General features: G+C 40.6%; 1 protein-coding gene across 8 annotated transcripts in view; it reads left to right on the top strand.

Annotated features, from left to right (window-relative positions):
- HERC1 (HECT and RLD domain containing E3 ubiquitin protein ligase family member 1) overlaps window positions 1-17,294 on the top strand; it is a 115,863-nt gene that overhangs the window by 15,483 nt on the left and 83,086 nt on the right. For 6 of the 8 annotated variants that reach the window (XM_061347638.1, XM_061347637.1, XM_061347636.1 and 3 more), the window contains exon 1: window positions 12,624-13,230. The exons of 1 other annotated variant lie outside the window; for it this stretch is intronic. The gene's annotated coding sequence lies outside the window, so the exon portion shown is untranslated. Of the gene's footprint in view, window positions 1-12,622; window positions 13,231-17,294 lie in introns of those variants that run through there. One more of the 8 variants, XM_061347639.1, reaches the window with a different exon arrangement.

Below are 17,294 nucleotides of genomic sequence, written 5' to 3'. Positions count from 1 at the left end.
TTAAAAGCAGTCTTTATTTGGGCAAATCTGGATCCTGGTCTAGCTAAGCAAGAGCACAGGCAGATCACTGTGATTTTAATACTGCTCAAGAGTGACAAAGCTTTACCCTAATTGCAAGATGGGGTCTCAATTATCAATTTTGTGTCTTGTATCCAATCAAGGAGCTTATGTTCAATATCTTTTGGGCTCTTTATTTCCTGTTGAGCATTCATTAATTGGTGGCACAAGAACATCCAATGTCCATTATTCTAATTGTTGTCCCATTTCTGTATAAAATGTTCTGAGTCACATCCAAAAACATATAGAGCCTTTCATTGCCATGACAACAGCAAGGCATGCCAATGTTCGCAGAATCTGCAGGAAGAAATGCCACTAAATGGAAAACAATTAATTGAGATATTTCATACAGGAATCCTATTTTTCTGTAAGGATCCAAAATTATCCTGTACTGTGCAGTAGTCCTAGAAAAATAGCATCATCTAATACTGAATGTTGCATCCTGTCCTAGGCACTGCATTACTAATAAAACCACCAAATAATGAGTGGAATTGGTCATAGACACCTGATACAATATCCTGGTGTCGTATCAGGATCAGAAGAGGGTAAAGAGTTACATGTGGTTACTAAAAATAAAGTATAATTACAGTTTTAGAAAAAGGAAGACTTGATGTTAAAGTGCACATTGTTCTTTCATTATATACCTTTCTCCTCATTGCCTAAAATTAAACATACATTTGATGGGAGTGCATAACCATACATTTAAATAATGCAACAACTCATATAAAATAATAGGAAATCATTGTCGTAAAACAGGTCTTATAGAGCTGAATGCTGGAAGAAATCTGCCGTAGTCCAAGAGAGGCTGGGAAGGAGGGAACCTAGGGGGTGGGGCTTGAGACATCTGCAGCCATCAAGACGGATTATTTCTGTTTTAAGAGAGGTGGGAGCACAGAGCTGAGGGAGGCGGTATGTACAGTTTCCATTCCCTTGAAACCTGCACCATCATATGGGCTTTCTCCCAGCCTCCCACTGTGCTTTGAAGCTAAGATGGAGACTGTTTTGGAAATAGAAGTTGAACATGAATATACTGCAGTCAAGAGCATTACCTGTAGGAATTTGTTGACTTTGAAGTCTTCGCTTACATTTGCTGTGAGGGAGGTAGAGAGGATGAGTGCTGTTGCTTGCTGAGAAGCTGTGACTCTGGGTTTCCCAGCCTGTGTCTGGGGTTCTCCCATAAAACTCTTCTCAAATGTTATTTTCTCCCTGTTAATATGTAGCTGTAGATGACTGGAGGGCTAATCTTTTCTCAGATGTGTCCTCAGGGTGCCCAAAAGACTTCCAGGAGCCTCTGCAATTTCCAGAGGATGGAAGTGCTGTTTTCATTTAATGATAGTTTGACTCTCAAATGCCATGGCTGATTTCTAGTGACAGCCATAGGCGATGTTAGAGCAAATTTAGATCTTACTCCCTTTATTTATACCCTTATTTTTAGACCTGCTGGTACTGCTGTAGACTAGGATGCTGTTGGCTTCATTTGTCTTCTCAGGAATTTTGACTACTTGCCTGCTTAGGAGATGGGATAGACCTCCTCATCCTGCATCCCTTGCATCCTGGGCTTTCTTTGAGTCAGGAAGGCCCTGAGTGCTAGCAGGCAGTAGCTCAGGCAGTTTAGCCCCCAGTGGGTAGACTCTAAATGAGCCCGCCTAGACTCCCAGAGCAGCTAGGGCTTCCCCACTTGACTTTTAGGTGCTGCTTGAGACTTATAAAACCTTGTGGTTAATATCACATGTTAACAGTTGCTATCTAATAAACAAGCTTCATGTGAAAATTCAGAAAGATAAATTGCAATGGTCCTTTGGGACTTTGGTAGCATTCTGTGGGCTGAAAACATAGACGGTTTAGGTACATCAAACTGGGTTTTTGTTGCCTCTCTTGCCTCCACCTTTAGTTGCCAGCATGCTATTTTGCAGCAGGAATGATGGGAAATTCTGTGACAAAGATTTTCAAGCCATCTTTGATTACAGCAGTCTGTATTATAGTTCTCATGTATGTTTAAAAAGGTATGTATTGTAAAATGAGAGAAAGATGTTTAATTTGGAAGATTACTATTAATTTGCTTCCTCGATTCTTCTTCAGTTCTTGGCTCCTCAGGTGCCATTCTGGAGAGTGGCTGCATAATGGCTCCACTGTACCTTAAATTCTGGGTTTCGGTGGGGACAGATACATCCACATATAGGTGTTCTAGACCCTGAGCATTTCTAGGTGATTGATAGGCCACGTCAAGGCTTGACAAACAAAACAAGGAAAGTTCGCAGCTTCCTGAATTTAGTATCCATTTGCAAAGCTAAGAAATTTGAGAAACCTGAGACACTGGGTTGCTGGTGGAGTCTTCAAGCCATAAAAACCTGCAGTCAATGATAAGGTTTGTCTCCATGCTATGGTTAACATAAGAATGTGGGTGTGGGGCATGTTAGCATGTTGAGGAGCACTGCTTAGTGTGTCTCTTCAGTCTGCTTTCTGTTCTGCAGAATAGCACATTTGCTGGGCATTGCTGGATTGAAGGTATCTTGATGCATCTGTTGAATTTTTTTTATTTCTTACACAGCATCTTTTAGCTGGCATATTTTAAAGACTTACAGAATGCTTTAAAATGTTTTAATATTATATCCTATTTTTGGTTATGTGTGTTTTGCACAGGGTGCAGAGAAGCTGCAGATTAACAGCAGAGTTTGACTGTGGCTTTAGACAAAAGAGTAGCCCATGCAGTTAGGGGTACGAAGCTAAACTTCAGCCTTCTTGAAGAAAAATGGGTTGTCTTGAGCATTGTTCTGTTGGTTGACATTTCATGTCCTTGGCCATGGCAGGGGGTTGAAACTAGATGATCTTTAAGGTCCCTTCCAACCCAAACCAGTTAGTGATTCTGTAATCCTATGGGCAAGTTGCTAACAGAGAAAGGTTTTGGTCTGGTTTTAAGCTTGGTTGAGTCAAAGATTATTTCCAAAGCAAAGTGTTTGTTGTTTTGTTGTTGTTTTTTTTTTTTCTGCTGCAACGCATTATGAATCCATGGGGGGGGGGGGTGGGCGGCGGAGAATAAAGAGCTGTGAATACCTGGGGTCTGCCTCCAAAGCTGCCTGTGTCATTTGATCTAATTTTGGTTGGAACTTGTGACATGCAGTGCAACAGCCCCTCCAGGGAGCAAAGCTCTACTGCTTGGTTAATCCCCAAACCACTTCTTAACTCAGAACAAACTGCTAAGAAAGGTGATGTGGTTTGGGCTGAGAGGGGGGGCTTATACGGAGGAAAGACGCGGCACAGATGCGCTTTAGGACAAGAAAGTACGTTAAGAATGGGAACATAGGTACCATGTGTCTAAGGAAAGCCCGCAGCAGCTGCCAGAGAAAGAAAAGGCAGGAGCAAGTGATGTGTCCCCACATACTTTATGACCCTGCGGGCAGTTTTCAACCAGATGAGTTGTTTTTAGTAACTGGTGATGAAGTCTTTTTCTTGTGTTCCTCTAGTTCCTCTTTGAATTCAGGTGAACTTCCACTACGCTGTATCCCGCAGCCAGGCGAGGAAAACCCGTTCGGTCCCCGCTGCCCCAGCCTGCCGTGTGCGGTGGGTTCGGGCTCCTCTCTCTGCCCGTGCGCCGGTTCTCCCTGGATCATGCCACCGCATCCCCCCATGGCCCTGCCCGGGACCCCATGGGCTGGGGTACCCCACGCAGAGGAGGTGCGGAGCCGCCGGCCACGCACCCGGGTTTCCCGCGGCCAGCAGCCGCTCGCGGCGCTGCGCGCGGAGACAGGGAGTGGCCGACGCCTCGCGAGAGCCTCGCGGTAGCCCCGCGAGATCTCGCCGCCCCCCTCCACCCCTCCCCTCCCCGCCCGCGTCATGTTTTCTCTTTGACAAGCCGCCGCCGCTGCCGCAGGAGAGGACGCGGCTCCGGCGGGGACCTGCCGCCTGCCCCGGCCTCGCGGAACACCCGCACCGAGCTCCGCCGCCCCCCTCCGCTGCCCGGTGAGCGCTCGGCTGCGGGGGGCGCTGAGGCGCCGCGCCCGCGGTGGGGACTGGGGCGGGAGGCCTGTGCGAGCCCGGCGGGGGAGGGGGTTCCCTCAGCGCCCCTCCCCACCTCGGCAAACCGCCGCCTCGCTGGGGGGTGCAGCTCCGGTCCCGCCACACCCGCGCACGGCCCCTGCCGTGCGGAGCGCTCTGCTTGCACCCCTGTGCAGCGCCGGGCTGCCCGCGGCCGCCACCCGGCGAGGCCGCGGCTGCAGACACGGGCGTGGGGAAGGGGGGAAGGTGCGGGCGAGGATGGGGAAAACGGGGCTGCAGGTGGTGCCAGTCAGATGTCAGCGTCCTCTTGCTGAGGGTGAGGGGAGAGCGGGCGGCCAGCAGCTCCCCTTCCTTTGTAGGGTGTGAAGGAGGGGGCTTTTTGTGCCTCTTCCTAGCAGCATAAGCTGTGTGAAATCTGCCTTGTGCTTCCTCTGAGGTACTCGGGGCTTGAGCTTTTCCCCTTGAGCCTTGTGAGCGCGGTTATGGCATGGCTGTATGTTCTTCCCCCGAGTGCTCAACGCATCTGTGGCTGCGTGGATCCGGCCGGTGTCACAAAATTCTGTCTGAAATTTGCTATGTTAACCTTTATCAGCTGTGTGTATGACTGAACGCCTGTGGGTGTCCTATGTATCTCTCTAGACCTGTCATGTGAATTGCATCGTTTCCCCATAGCTCCCTTGCTGGCTTTTACTAGCAGCACTGAAAAATAAAATGTATGCTTTTACTTAGAGATGATTTATTCTAATACCTAAAAGGAGCCTGTAAGAAATCTGAAGAGGGATTTTTTACAAGGGCACATAGTGACAGGACAAGGAATGGTTTTAAACTGTCAGAGAGCAGATTTAGATTGGATACTAGGAAGAAATTCTTCCCTGTGAGGGTGTTGAGGCGCTGGCACAGGGTGCCCAGAGAAGCTGTGGCTTCCCCATCCCTGGCAGTGTTCAAGGCCAGGTTGGACACAGGGGCTTGGAGCAAGCTGCTCTAGTGGAAGGTGTCCCTGCCCATGGCAGGGGGTTGGAACTGGATGAGCTTTAAGGTCTTTTCCAACCCAAACTGTTCTAAGATTCTATGATTTTGTATAATGAAGTGATGTCCTAGTAGGTAATAGTTTATGTGGGGTTTTGTTTTTCCTTTTTTTTTCCCAACTGCATACAGTTACAGTTAATTTATTTTAGAACTTACTGTATACAAGCTGCTTTTCTTAGGGCAGAACCCTATTGTTTATGCTCTCTTCCCTTCACAGTGTACTGTGCATATAAGAGAGGCTTATATGCAATTGGTGAAGAATCTTTGTTGTTTTAGACTTGTTTTTCATGTCACATATTTAAGCTGACTGTTGCTTCATGGACAGTTTCATTTGCTGTAGCTGGAACCATGTGCTCTCTATATATGCGTAGGCACTACGTACAGATATGTACATGTGTACACACAGGCATAGTGTCATGAGCTTGATCAGATTTGTAGATTAACAGTGTTCTGTGGTGGCACTTCATAAGGAAATGCTAAAGCTCTAAACATACTGACATATGTATGAAATATATATATGAAAAATATATATATGACATATATATACTGGAATTTTTTTTAATATACTGAAATTCAAACATACTGAATTCAATGCTTCTGTTCAGGCTCCATATAAACCACATCTTCTCCATCACATAAGGATGTGGGACTGCAGAGAACTCTGATCTCAGGGTCGAGTCTCTCATAATTATGGGAAAAAATATAGCAGACATTTAATCTGGAAAGGTAGATTGTATACCTGGTCGTCCTGCTGCTGCTTCCCAATATTCTAAGAGGAGTCTATTAATTTTGTGTGAAAGATTAAAAGCTGTGCAGTGTTAATGGACTACAGGACAGAAGGCCATTGCCAGTCTCCTGTATCCATGCACTTGGAAGGAATTTGTTGAGTAGCTTTATACACAGTAGTTGTCTCTCTGAAACATTTTGGGGCTTCTTGTCTCAGTATAAACAAACTTGTATATGTTTGAAGCTTTCCTCTCTGCTCATGTGTTCTTATTTAAATGTGTTGTGTGTGTTTTGTTTATTGTCTGAACATGAAGGATAACCAGGTTTTTGTGGCTGGGAGTATATAACCTGAAGGGGAAGTGGGGGAGTTGAAATTCTCTTCTGTAAGCTGTGTAAATGATGTATTGATATCTAATTGTTAAATAAAAATAATAGGCATGTAAAGGCTTTGAGCTATTTTTGCTGAAGGACTGCTTGGCACTGTAAAAGTATAACACAGCATTTTGTTAATTCATTTAATCGTTGAGCTGAAAGATAGTTTACCAGTAAAAGCTTTTTCTGCTGTTACTTCAGAATGAATCGAATGCATCTTAGTTATTAGGAAAGGATTCAAGTGGCCTAACTAAAAATCTTAATTGGTTTCTGTCTTTAATTTACCAAATTCAGACAGTCATAATGTTCCTTTTCTGATGAAAACAGTGCAGGAGTGCTCTGCATGTTTCAGAGTATCAGTGATGACTGGAAGGGGACCATTTTACACGTGGGAAAACTGCACATGCAATGAGGCTTTGCATTTTGGTAGTTAAATTAAAAGTATATACATTTAAGTGCTTTTGTTTAAGACTTACTTTTAGTATTCCATTCTTTCCAATTTTGGAATGCAACATAATTATTGTAATTATCATGGGGTAAAGAAGCACTTTCTTCCCCATTTTAGAAATACGTAATGGAGACAAAAATTATATGTATTTCAGGAAGATTTGGTGGAGCAGGCATTTGAGTTCTGGTCGTAGGTTGTTAGGAAGCCATTATCCTCTGAATGCATCAGTCTTCATTTAGATATTGTACAGATACTCAATCTTTCTCTGTTTATATAGCTTGAAATAATATTATCTTGCACTAGTATATTTTAGTTAGATGTAGGGTACATTTATCTATGGCTGGTTTGACTCCCTGGTGTCAAAGTCGTCATCTTGAATGCTGAGTACTGTGCTGGTTATGTTTCGTTCTCACAAGTACTCAGACTGAAAGTGCTGGCAGGTTTTCCTTTTTTTTTGTCTCCCTGTAGTGGTTGACAGTCCTATGGAACAGTCAGATCTAGCAGGTATTTTCTCTTTAAAAACATCTCAAGTAGCCCTCAGAAAATGAATCTCTGCTTTCCTAGGCTGCTGAAGTAACAGGCAGAATGCTACAACTGCTTTCTGTGCATCATAGTAACTTCATAGTAACCTTGTCATTTCTGAAGATGAAAAAAAACCCCTAGCCTGGAAGCCAGTGGCTATGGAATTTGCCAGTCACCAGCAAGTGTAATTGTGGCCTGGGAACTGGCCTTGGCTGCCTGTTGTGATTGACCTGATGTCATCAGGCTAGTTGGGAGTATGGTCAGGTGGCTCAAGCAATCATGTTCTCTGCTGGAAGCTAGAATTAATTTACTGTTTAAAGAAGAGCCTACAATTTGTGAGTCTCCCTTAGTAGCAATGTTGGTGTTTTTTTTTGCTGTCAGCACTGCATGATACAGAAGCTTTGTCCTCAAACATTTCCTTACAAATGCACGGGTTTATACAACAAGTTTCATTTTCAGTTAGTTATACTGAAAGTACTTTGAGTCAAGCAAAGGATTTTGCAGTCTCCTATGCATTGCTGAGTTTCTCAATTTAAAATCATGATTTTACATCTTAATTATTGCTCTAGTTTTCACAAGAAGATGCTTGTTGCTGTGTCTTACGATGGTTTGAAATATCCTGACTTAGTACAAGTTAGCAGAAGTATATTTGTGGGAGAGTGGTAGTGATAAGACTTCACCAGGGTTTTCAGCCCTTTTTCAATGCAAGCTGAGGCATCTTTCTTCCCTCAAACAGTTGGAATGGTTTCGATGCACGGGGGTGTCTGCTTCTTGGCTCCTTTTTGGCTAACTGCTTTTGATGATTATTTATGTGGACTGTCTTCTGAATTCTCAGCTTTTGTTTCAGTGTACTTGTATGCATCTGAAGAACTAATAGATTAAATAGATTTCTCTGCTGAATAGCAGTGCTAAACTTGTATTTTTCTTCTGCTTAGTTATGTTTTGTACAGTACCCAGGGGTATAAGAGTTTACATTCATAGTGATAAGGGTTTTATACTTCTTTTTTATACATGCAAGGACAAAAGAGGAGATAGCTTTGATTGCTTCTCAAAAATAACTTTGCCCTCCTTCTGTCTGTCTCCGAACATATTTTTTGACTGACCAGTTATGACCAGCTGAAAGCATGGAGCTATACTGGCTTCAGTAGTAGACCTGATAATGAATAAAAAATCCTAAAGGAACCTAAAATCATGTAGGAAGACTAAATTTGGAAGAATATTGGTAGAACCTCAACATGGATTAACAAATATTATAAAGCTAGGTGGAATTTAATGTTTGAGGAAAAAGGCTGATAGTTGGCTGCAGATTTGATCTGAATTAGGATATCCATAATTTGGTTTCCATATGCTGAGCAGAAGGCTAATACAAGGAAGAAAGATAGTGGAATGTTGTGACCTGTGGAGACAGATGTTTACCTAATCAGTTAATATTATTGTGTATTTCATCTTAATGTTTTTCATGAGTGAAGAACTATGTGCTATATCTGCTGTTCTTGCTTGCTCTTGCTGGTGTAGCTCCTTTCGGTTGTCTTGCTGCTCCAGATCTGTAGGACACCATGGCTTATTTATTCTGCATTATTTTGCTGTCCATGTCCTATTATCCAGCACCTCTCCTTTTTTAGTTTCTTTTTTCTGCTTCTAATGCCTCTTTTTTGTCTCTTTAGTTTCAGTTCTATGTTAATTTTTAGTAATTTCTCTGAAGTGTGTTTTCTAATTTATCCTTTTGCTTCTCCATGACTGTTTTGTGTAGTTAAATTCACCTCACATCTGCCATGACACTGCATATAGGCCAAATGTATTGGCCGAAAAGAATATTTGAGGAACACTGTCTTGCACAGTGATCTACAGTGCTTTTTGGCATGAGTAAAATATTGAACAAATAACTCTTTCAGGCAACATTGTGTCCTATTACTATTGCTTTTAGCTGCCCTAGTTTGCCCTGGCCATGAGTAATACAGAACAGCTCGCAGGTTTTGCATTGTTTGCATGTTTTCCATTGTTAGCCTGTGACAAGGCAGGATTTTAATTAATTGTATATATTCCTGGTTTCTAAATTAACCTCTCCAGAAAAAGGCTGTAGATGTTGTTTGGAGCCCTGATACCTGCTGCTAAATTCTGTATACATACAACCCTCTATGAGAAAATTAAAGCAAAATCAGTTTTCTTTTAGTTGCACTTTCAGACTGTAAAACTTTAATAAGGATTACAAAAGTTGCTGCATTCTAACAGTTGGTAGTGTGGGAAGCGTGATTCTTTCTGGGACCTTGTGTCTGCTTTGTAAAAAATATGAAGGACTGAAATGATCAGAAGTTCAGGTAGCACATAATTTTATGGGATGCTAGGAGCTGTTAGGACTGGAACTCAGCAAAACCAGGAACCATTAATTCTGTTGCACAAAGTCAAGGTAAATCTGTACCTTGAATTCCACATTTAGCTCTGGAATCATGCAGGCGAACATACAAATGCATATATTGATGCTGCAAGTAGGTCATTACATCAATATAGGTAATCACATAGCAATAGAGGAACTAGGAAATAGGCAAAGGAATATGATATAGGTGATTAGAGGTCTGCAGGGCTTCGGTAGAAAAAGGCTTTGGTTTCAGTTGATACTGCAGAGGACACAGAAAATAACCACATTTTATGTGTGTCATAGTTGTGTTAGAGTTGGACAGAATATTGAGAAAATACTTTAATATACTTAGATACAGAATAAAGACTTTGGTTTACTGGTATGAATGTAACCTTTATTTGAATTAACAAAATAATTTATAAGGTTTCCAGGTGCTGTGCTGCGAAGCTAAATTGTTGCAGCTTTGAAGAGATTCCATTTGTGTAATGGATTTGTACTGTTATCATCACAGTGAAGCAGTAAATAGACACATTGCATCAGGTTTTCAGTCATACTTCAAATAAATTAACTGTTTCAGACCCATGATCAGCTGTATATACAGAACTGCTGCTTTCTTACAAACTTATTTAAAATAACATCCTAGAAAAAAAGAAGCTTTTGAGCAGTCAGTCTCACTTGCAGTGAATGAATTGAATTCTTAATGAGCTGTAGAATGGCCTGATGAGTCTCTTTGTGAAATCTTTCTTCTGTTTTGTGTAAGACGCAAAATGATTGATTTTTCTGGCTTACTCACAGGAATGGGTTCTCACTGTTTCAAAAGAAGATTTAACTACCCGTAGTGTGTTCTGGCTGCCCTCTGCTTCACTATTCAATGTTGGAGTCCTTTTCAGAAAGCACCCAGGTGATACCGTGCTTGACGTACCTCTAGTGCAGTTTACTGTAGGACCACTTATGCTGAAAATAGTAAATAAAGCTCCTGTGAACTTGAGAAAGATCGTTGTCGGTGAACACATGCTTGAGAACTCTGTCCTTTAGAAATACACAAATCTCCTTATTTGGCAAATTTGTTGAAGTTATACTTTTCTTGTGTTCTGTTTAGAAAATATCTGTACCTGTATCCACTGGGGAAAGGTATTATAACCTTATGGTGAGGTGGTAAATAGAATTCAGGTGTGCAAAGTGCACGAGTACCTTGCATGTTCTTTAGTTTTGGTGTTTCCTGCCTTTGATTTGATCGTACAGACAGCCAGCTTCTTGTGTTACGAGCTTTTGTAATGAGGCTCCCATAAAAACAGTTAAATGTAGTCAGTATCTGCTGAAAGGTTGCTGAAATTGCTAATTGCAGAGAGGAAGGGAGTGAATGAGTGCTTGTGTCGTTTATATTTCCTCAGAGAAGACTTCTGATTTTTAGGACATGTAATGTTTGCAGCTTTATAGGTGCAGTTTTTCAACAGCTTTACAGAAAATACAGGTTTCAGCAGCTTTTGTAGCTGTTTTAAGAGTCTGAGCACTTGGCATCTGTCAGAATAATTTGTTTTGTGCTTGATTTCTGCTTAGGTCAGCCTAAGAGAAGAATGCGGTAATATGTAGCTTTGTTAAATGCAGACCTTGTTAATAACTTCAGTGAGCATGTTGATTTAAGGAAATGTATTTTCTTCATACCAAGATACTGTATCTCGTTTTATGTTCAGCCTGGAGAAGCGAAGGCTGTGTGGAGACCTCATAGCAGCCTTCCAGTATCTGAAGGGCTCCTATAGGGATGCTGGGGAGGGACTCTTCATTAGGGACTGTAGTGACAGGACAAGGGGTAACGGGTTAAAACTTAAACAGGGGAAGTTTGGATTGGCTATAAGGAGGAAATTCTTTCTTGTAAGGGTGGTGAGGCACTGGAAGAGGTTGTCCAAGGAGGTTGTGAATGTTCCATCCCTGGCAGTGTTCAAGACCAGGTTGGATGAAGCCTTGGGTGATATGGTTTAGTGTGAGGTGTCCCTGCCCATGGCAGGGGGGTTGGAACTTGATGATCACAGTATCACAGTATGCTAGATGTTGGAAGGGACCTCAAAAGATCATCTAGTCCAATCCCCCTGCCGGAGCAGGAACACCTAGATAAGGTTACACAGGAACATGTCCAGGCGGGTTTTGAATGATCTTAAGGTCCTTTCCAACTTGAACTATTCTATGATTCTATGATTTTCAGATTGTGTTTCATCAAGTTGTGCTGTCTTCATATTTCCAGAATTCTGAAGTTTCTGGATCATCCTTCGATACGGGAAGGGGGTGTGGGGAGTTTTCATTACCTTTCTAATATATAATTTCAGTTTTCCTTAAATGAATCCTGGTTTTGCTACAGGATATTATAACTTAAGCCTGTGTAAGAACCAAAGTAGTATTCTAGCTCTTCCCACATGTCTGCTAGCTTTTGAAGTAGACTGCTGAGGATGTTTTTATTTTCTTTATACTTAATACCTAATTAATATGGGAAGTGAATAATCCTGAGTTTTATTCAGTTGACACTGAAGGGAGAAATAGGATCACCTAAAGTAGAATTTGGATAGAATGTTAAATTTCATTCTCCTAATATTCTGCGAGTTGCTCAAATGTTTTTATAATTACCAGTGATACTGTGAATGGGTTTTCTCTGCAGAAACAGTGTGCTTACTGTTATCTTATTGCTTCCTACAACATATGAGTCTCTCCTCTTATTTCCCTGGCTGACATGCCGTGCTTTATCTGAGCAGAAGAATTTGACAGCATTTTCCAAGTCTTCAAGAGACTTTTGTGTTTTTTATACGTCTATAATTGTAGGAGTTTGCAATAATGACTTGATGGTTGAACCTCCCTCTTCCATGTAAGTTGTGAGGAGTTACTTGTGTTAAAGATTTTGTGCAACGTGTGGTGTTTCCAGTGCGTGTAAAGAAAACTTTGAAACTTGTAATTCTGTTAGTGGAAGAACAATTTTTCTAAAGTTTGAAAATCTCCTTGGAGTGTGGCAAGTGATACCTAGAGACTGTGTTAAAATATCTTCCCCTTCTTTACTGCATCCATTTGACAACACTTTATGGAAGATGACGTTTGTTTTTTATTCCTGTATTACAGTGTTTACTTGTCTGGACATTGTACACAGGGAGGAAAAAAAAAGTTGTAAAATAACAATTAAGCAGGAGGATTCAGGTATATACAAGTAATTGGAAATCACTGTACTTGAGGATTTAGCTTGAAGATTTCTGATTGTTCTGTTTTTCCTATTAGCAGACAGGGCAGCAGTTATGCCTTCTTCCTTCTTATCTGTGGGCTTTTAGCTTTATTGAAATTCTTGATGGAATACCAGTGATTACCCACATTTGGCGATGAGATAGAACTGCTGTATTGGAAATAGTGCTGCTTAAAACAAACAAAAAAGCACCCTAAAATCAACTCCTCCATTCCACACAATTAGGTGATTTCTGTCTGTTGATAAGCTGAATGTGTATACTGTGTTCTGGAAAACCCACATTTTGTGGGGAAGTTGTGCTGCTACCCTCTCTACTTTTCAAAATAGTAAGATAATATTCCTGTCTGCCACTTTTTAATGATATTTTGTGCAACCTTCTTTTAAACAAAACAAAAAGCCCTCTTTTTTTCTTAAATTGAGCCTCATGCTTGAATCTCTTCTTGCAGGAATTTAAAGCTACCTCTTTTGAGTTGCTTAGAGCTGTTCCTTGTCTACCTCTTCCTCCCTCACAAAGAAGCTATGGTGTGTGCTTCTGTCTGATTTCCACCTTTCTTTAATTTATTGCAGCCACCTTTCTCATAGATCTATTCACAGGACCTTCTCGGTGATCTCCCACCTCCCCTGTCCCCCAGATCTAATCTCTAGAGGGAGCCTTCCTGTCTACTTACATTAGGATGAGTTTATCAGCTGTGTGGAGGCAGTTCTTGGGTGACAAATTCAAGTATCTCCCATAATTTCCTAGCTGACGTAGGAAGGGAAGAATGTGGAAATTCTTTCTGGGAAGTTGTGTATATATTCTGTCCAGGGCTGATCTTTCCTGCTAAGCTCAGAAAAAGGATCTTTATGACCTTATATGCTTTGACCTTCAACCCCATATGAAAGTATTTTTATTATTATTATTGTTGTTGTTATTTCCACCCCTTGGAATGTAGAAATTTTTACTGCACTTTCCAAATTCTGAAGTCCACCTGACCGTCTTGAAGTTGAGAACTTCTGTTACTAACCTGTTCTGCAGTGGTTTTTCCCGTCTAATGAGCTGTTCTTGTATTTGAAGTTGATTAAAGCTGTCCCACTTACCTTGAAGTGAGAAGATGTAAAAGTTCTTGGTTTCTAGAAGCTGTAATAAAAATATGAAGAAAAGTAGTTCCTGGGGATTTGACAGTCTTCACATCTGAGGGTGCCAAATAGATTTATGAGAACTCTTTCATGTTTGCTTTGTTTCCTTTCTAGAAAAATCTAGTTTCTGTAGACAGTTGTGGTAAGACAGAGGTGATGAGTTGCTGGAAACACTGTAACTTCACAGTCCCATTTTACTTTTTTCATGGCACATGATATAAGCACAAAAATACATTTTCCCTAATTTTATCTATAATTTCACTTCGATGTCATCTGTGATGTTTTGAAAGAATTACTCCACTTTTGAAAATAAAACATTGTTACACAGAAATTACTTGTGCATGAGATTCATATGCATGAAATACTGAGATATTTATAGTAAATACCAAAAAATGTGTTTAGTATATGTAAGGAAAATACTCAAACAGAGTGGAATACTGATTTTGCTGTATCTCCCAGTCAGTTTTGCATCAGGGTATTGCTCATACAGTCAGTGGCTGTATAATAACATACAATAAAATAAACAAGCTGGGCTTAATTGCAACATCAGGTTCCTCTTTCTGAGTGTTAAAAGTTGTATTGGGACAGAGAGAAGAGAGGAGCAGTATTTATAGTTTTATCACTTCATCATTCACTTCTGGTTTGTGAAAATAACTTGTAAATTCAGTTATATGTATCTCCAGTCTTTTATCTTATTCTTAATTAAGATCCAGGGATGGTTCTTACTTCCTTAGAAAATATGCAGTTTTCCTCAGTAAAAAGCATTTGCTGTTTGGCCTATTTCATTAGGGATATAAACTTAGTATGAATTGAAAGCTTGTTAGTTCAATAGTCTGTTGTACTTAATGATTACTTGCATCATGCCTTTCAGATTTTAATACGTGTGGTTTATTAGTTATTTTAGGCAAGCTTGCATCTCAAAAATGTATGTTTTAAGTGATCTGTAAGAATTAGCTGATTTTTTCAGGCTGAATTAATTCCTAGTTAAGAAAATCAAACTCTTTAATAACACAGAATACTTTACATTCTTTAAAAATATTTGCTAGGCAACTAAAGACTGTATTATCACCTTGAAATACAACAGATTTCTTCTTTTCTCTGTATTTCAACTCAGAAGGGAATATCTTCAATTATTATTTGTTGTTAGCATGTACTCTGTCTTGCTGACAAACACTTGCAAGCTCTTGGGTTTGTGTTTGCTTTTTCCCCCCTAGATTGATCTAACAGTAATCCATAACCTCTTTTAAATATTCATGTAAATAGAGGATCAGACGTATATAGAAAAAGGGGAAACTGAAGCTGATTTAGACTTTGATTCTCTCAGTTCTTGGCCATGTGGGAAATGTATGTCAACCATTTAAGTATTGTAATTTCATAGTGCTTAGAATTGCTTGGAAGTTGATTTATTTGAATTTGAAATGTAGCCTATTACCCTCTTTTGATGCTTACTAATTATTGCAAGATGTGAAGACTTCCTCCTGAGCTTACAATTTGAGTGATAATAGCACTGGGTAATTTGTATGTTTGGTGTTAGTTTGTTTACATCCTGGGGAAATCCAGAAGCAGACCAGAAGAGGTAGCTAGTTTGTACTTGTGTGCTGGAAAACATGGAATCTGAAATGCAGGGGGATGATCATTCGCTGTGCAGTGAGGTGTAGCTTTGGAAGCTGCAGGTGTGTCTTTGAGCGCATTTTAAGTGGTGAAATGATAAAAGGAAAAAGAAAACCCAACCTTTGTCTATGCATCAGATAATGTCTATGTTTCTTTTATGAGAAGAGAGCTCTCTTAAGCATATTTTGTTATTTAAATGTTCTCTCCTCTTCGCTCAGGAAAAAGCCCCCCTTGAACATGATGGTTTTGTTTTTGCAGGTTTCACTTTATGGTTCTTTCCTTCTCATTCCCTTTCATATGATGTAAGAGAAACCGCAGCAGTTAGCATCCCAGTTGTAGTGAAGGCAATTTATGCCCCAGTTGAAGTAAAAAGTAACCAACAGCTTTGCCCTACAGCTTGCAAATATTCCAGTAGACTATTTGGTGAATCTGAGTCTTTTCTTCAGTTCAGTTGTGGAGTCTGCAGCACTGTTACAGTGCTATTAAGCATCATTTCCCCTGCCAAGTTTTAACAGTAATTTCCAAGAGGGTGGTGGACAAACCCCTTCACATTCTGTTCAGCAGCAGTTCGTTCTTTCTACAATTGGCAATAGTTTGCCAATTGGTAGGTTTTTGAATCTTCTTCCTTGCTCTTGTTAATGAAAAGCACTTTCTTGACAGGCATTAAGTTGGATAAGAAATACCCAAATTCTTTTGTACAAAAAATGTTTGTAAGGAATGCAGTTGACCTTTGGCCTTGCTCTGGGTTTTGCTAAATGTAGTCTCATGCTTGTATCCCTGCTTTACTTTCTCTCCCACTTCTTGTTTACTCCTGGTATAACACAGTTTCATCAGCTGTGCTTAATGTTTCCACTTAAATGTGTTCCTGAATTATTTGTTTCTCTGAGTTAACTCCTAGGCAGAGGTTTTCTGCATTGGTTCCTAACTTCATAACAAAGAGCCTTGAATTGTGAGTTGGGAAACAAGGACTGAAGGCAGTCTTAGTTACCTTCACATTTACTCTGCTGCAGCTCTAGTTGCTGCCACTGCTATTACGAGAACAATTTTACATCCAGGATACATAAAACTTGTTTTTTAAAGTTTCATACCTTCATTTTGTCCTAACTGTTCCCTAGAGTAAGCTTTTGAAATAGATGTTAAAATTGGTAATGCTTTCTTTTAATGCTTGTTCAGCTATGAGTTTTAAGTCCATTTTAGTTCACTTACTGATCAGCAACAGTAAAATATATGTGGGCATTTACTCCCCCAAAATGGCTGTTTGCCCAACAGGAACTGTGGTTCCAAAAGATACAACAAATGATCTGTGCTGCAAATTCTCATTAGTGACTTCTTTTTCTTTTTTTCTGAGGGAGTGAGGAAAACAAGGACTAAGGGAAGGAGAGATGGGCTTTTGTCCTTCTGTCAGTGGGACCAGATTTTTCCTCCACCTGGTGCTGGACAGACACACTTATATAAAGAAAATAGCAAAACTTTGTCTTATATCTCTAAATTAAAAACGTCTGGAAACAATCCTAGATTTTTCATCCATTGAAGGGTTGCTCTATTAGAATAGAAATCCCAGAAAGTTCTGGGAACTTGGAGGGTGGAACTTTGAATTAAAACCATTTAAAGTGTTCCAGTGTTGAAAAACTTTTCTAACACTGTTGCTATACATTCAGCCTGGTTTAGGTTTGTGCTGCTGCTGCTGAAAATACTTCCTTTCTCCAGTTGTTGTCACATGTCTCTGCTTTCTCTCCTTGTGCTTGGCCGTGTGATCAGCTTGTTCAGGAAGTTGGTGAGACTCCACGGGGACTCATGCTGCAGAATTGGTACCTTCCACATTGTCAGTTGACCTTGGAGTGGTTAGATGTAGTAAAACG

Source organism: Neopsephotus bourkii, unplaced genomic scaffold (genome assembly GCF_033783945.1).
Source record: "Neopsephotus bourkii isolate Nb327-2 ecotype Australia unplaced genomic scaffold, CSIRO-AGI_Nbou_v1 NB_318, whole genome shotgun sequence".
In the NCBI taxonomy this organism is placed as follows: domain Eukaryota; kingdom Metazoa; phylum Chordata; class Aves; order Psittaciformes; family Psittacidae; genus Neopsephotus; species Neopsephotus bourkii.
This window is presented reverse-complemented; position numbering and strand designations above follow the sequence as displayed.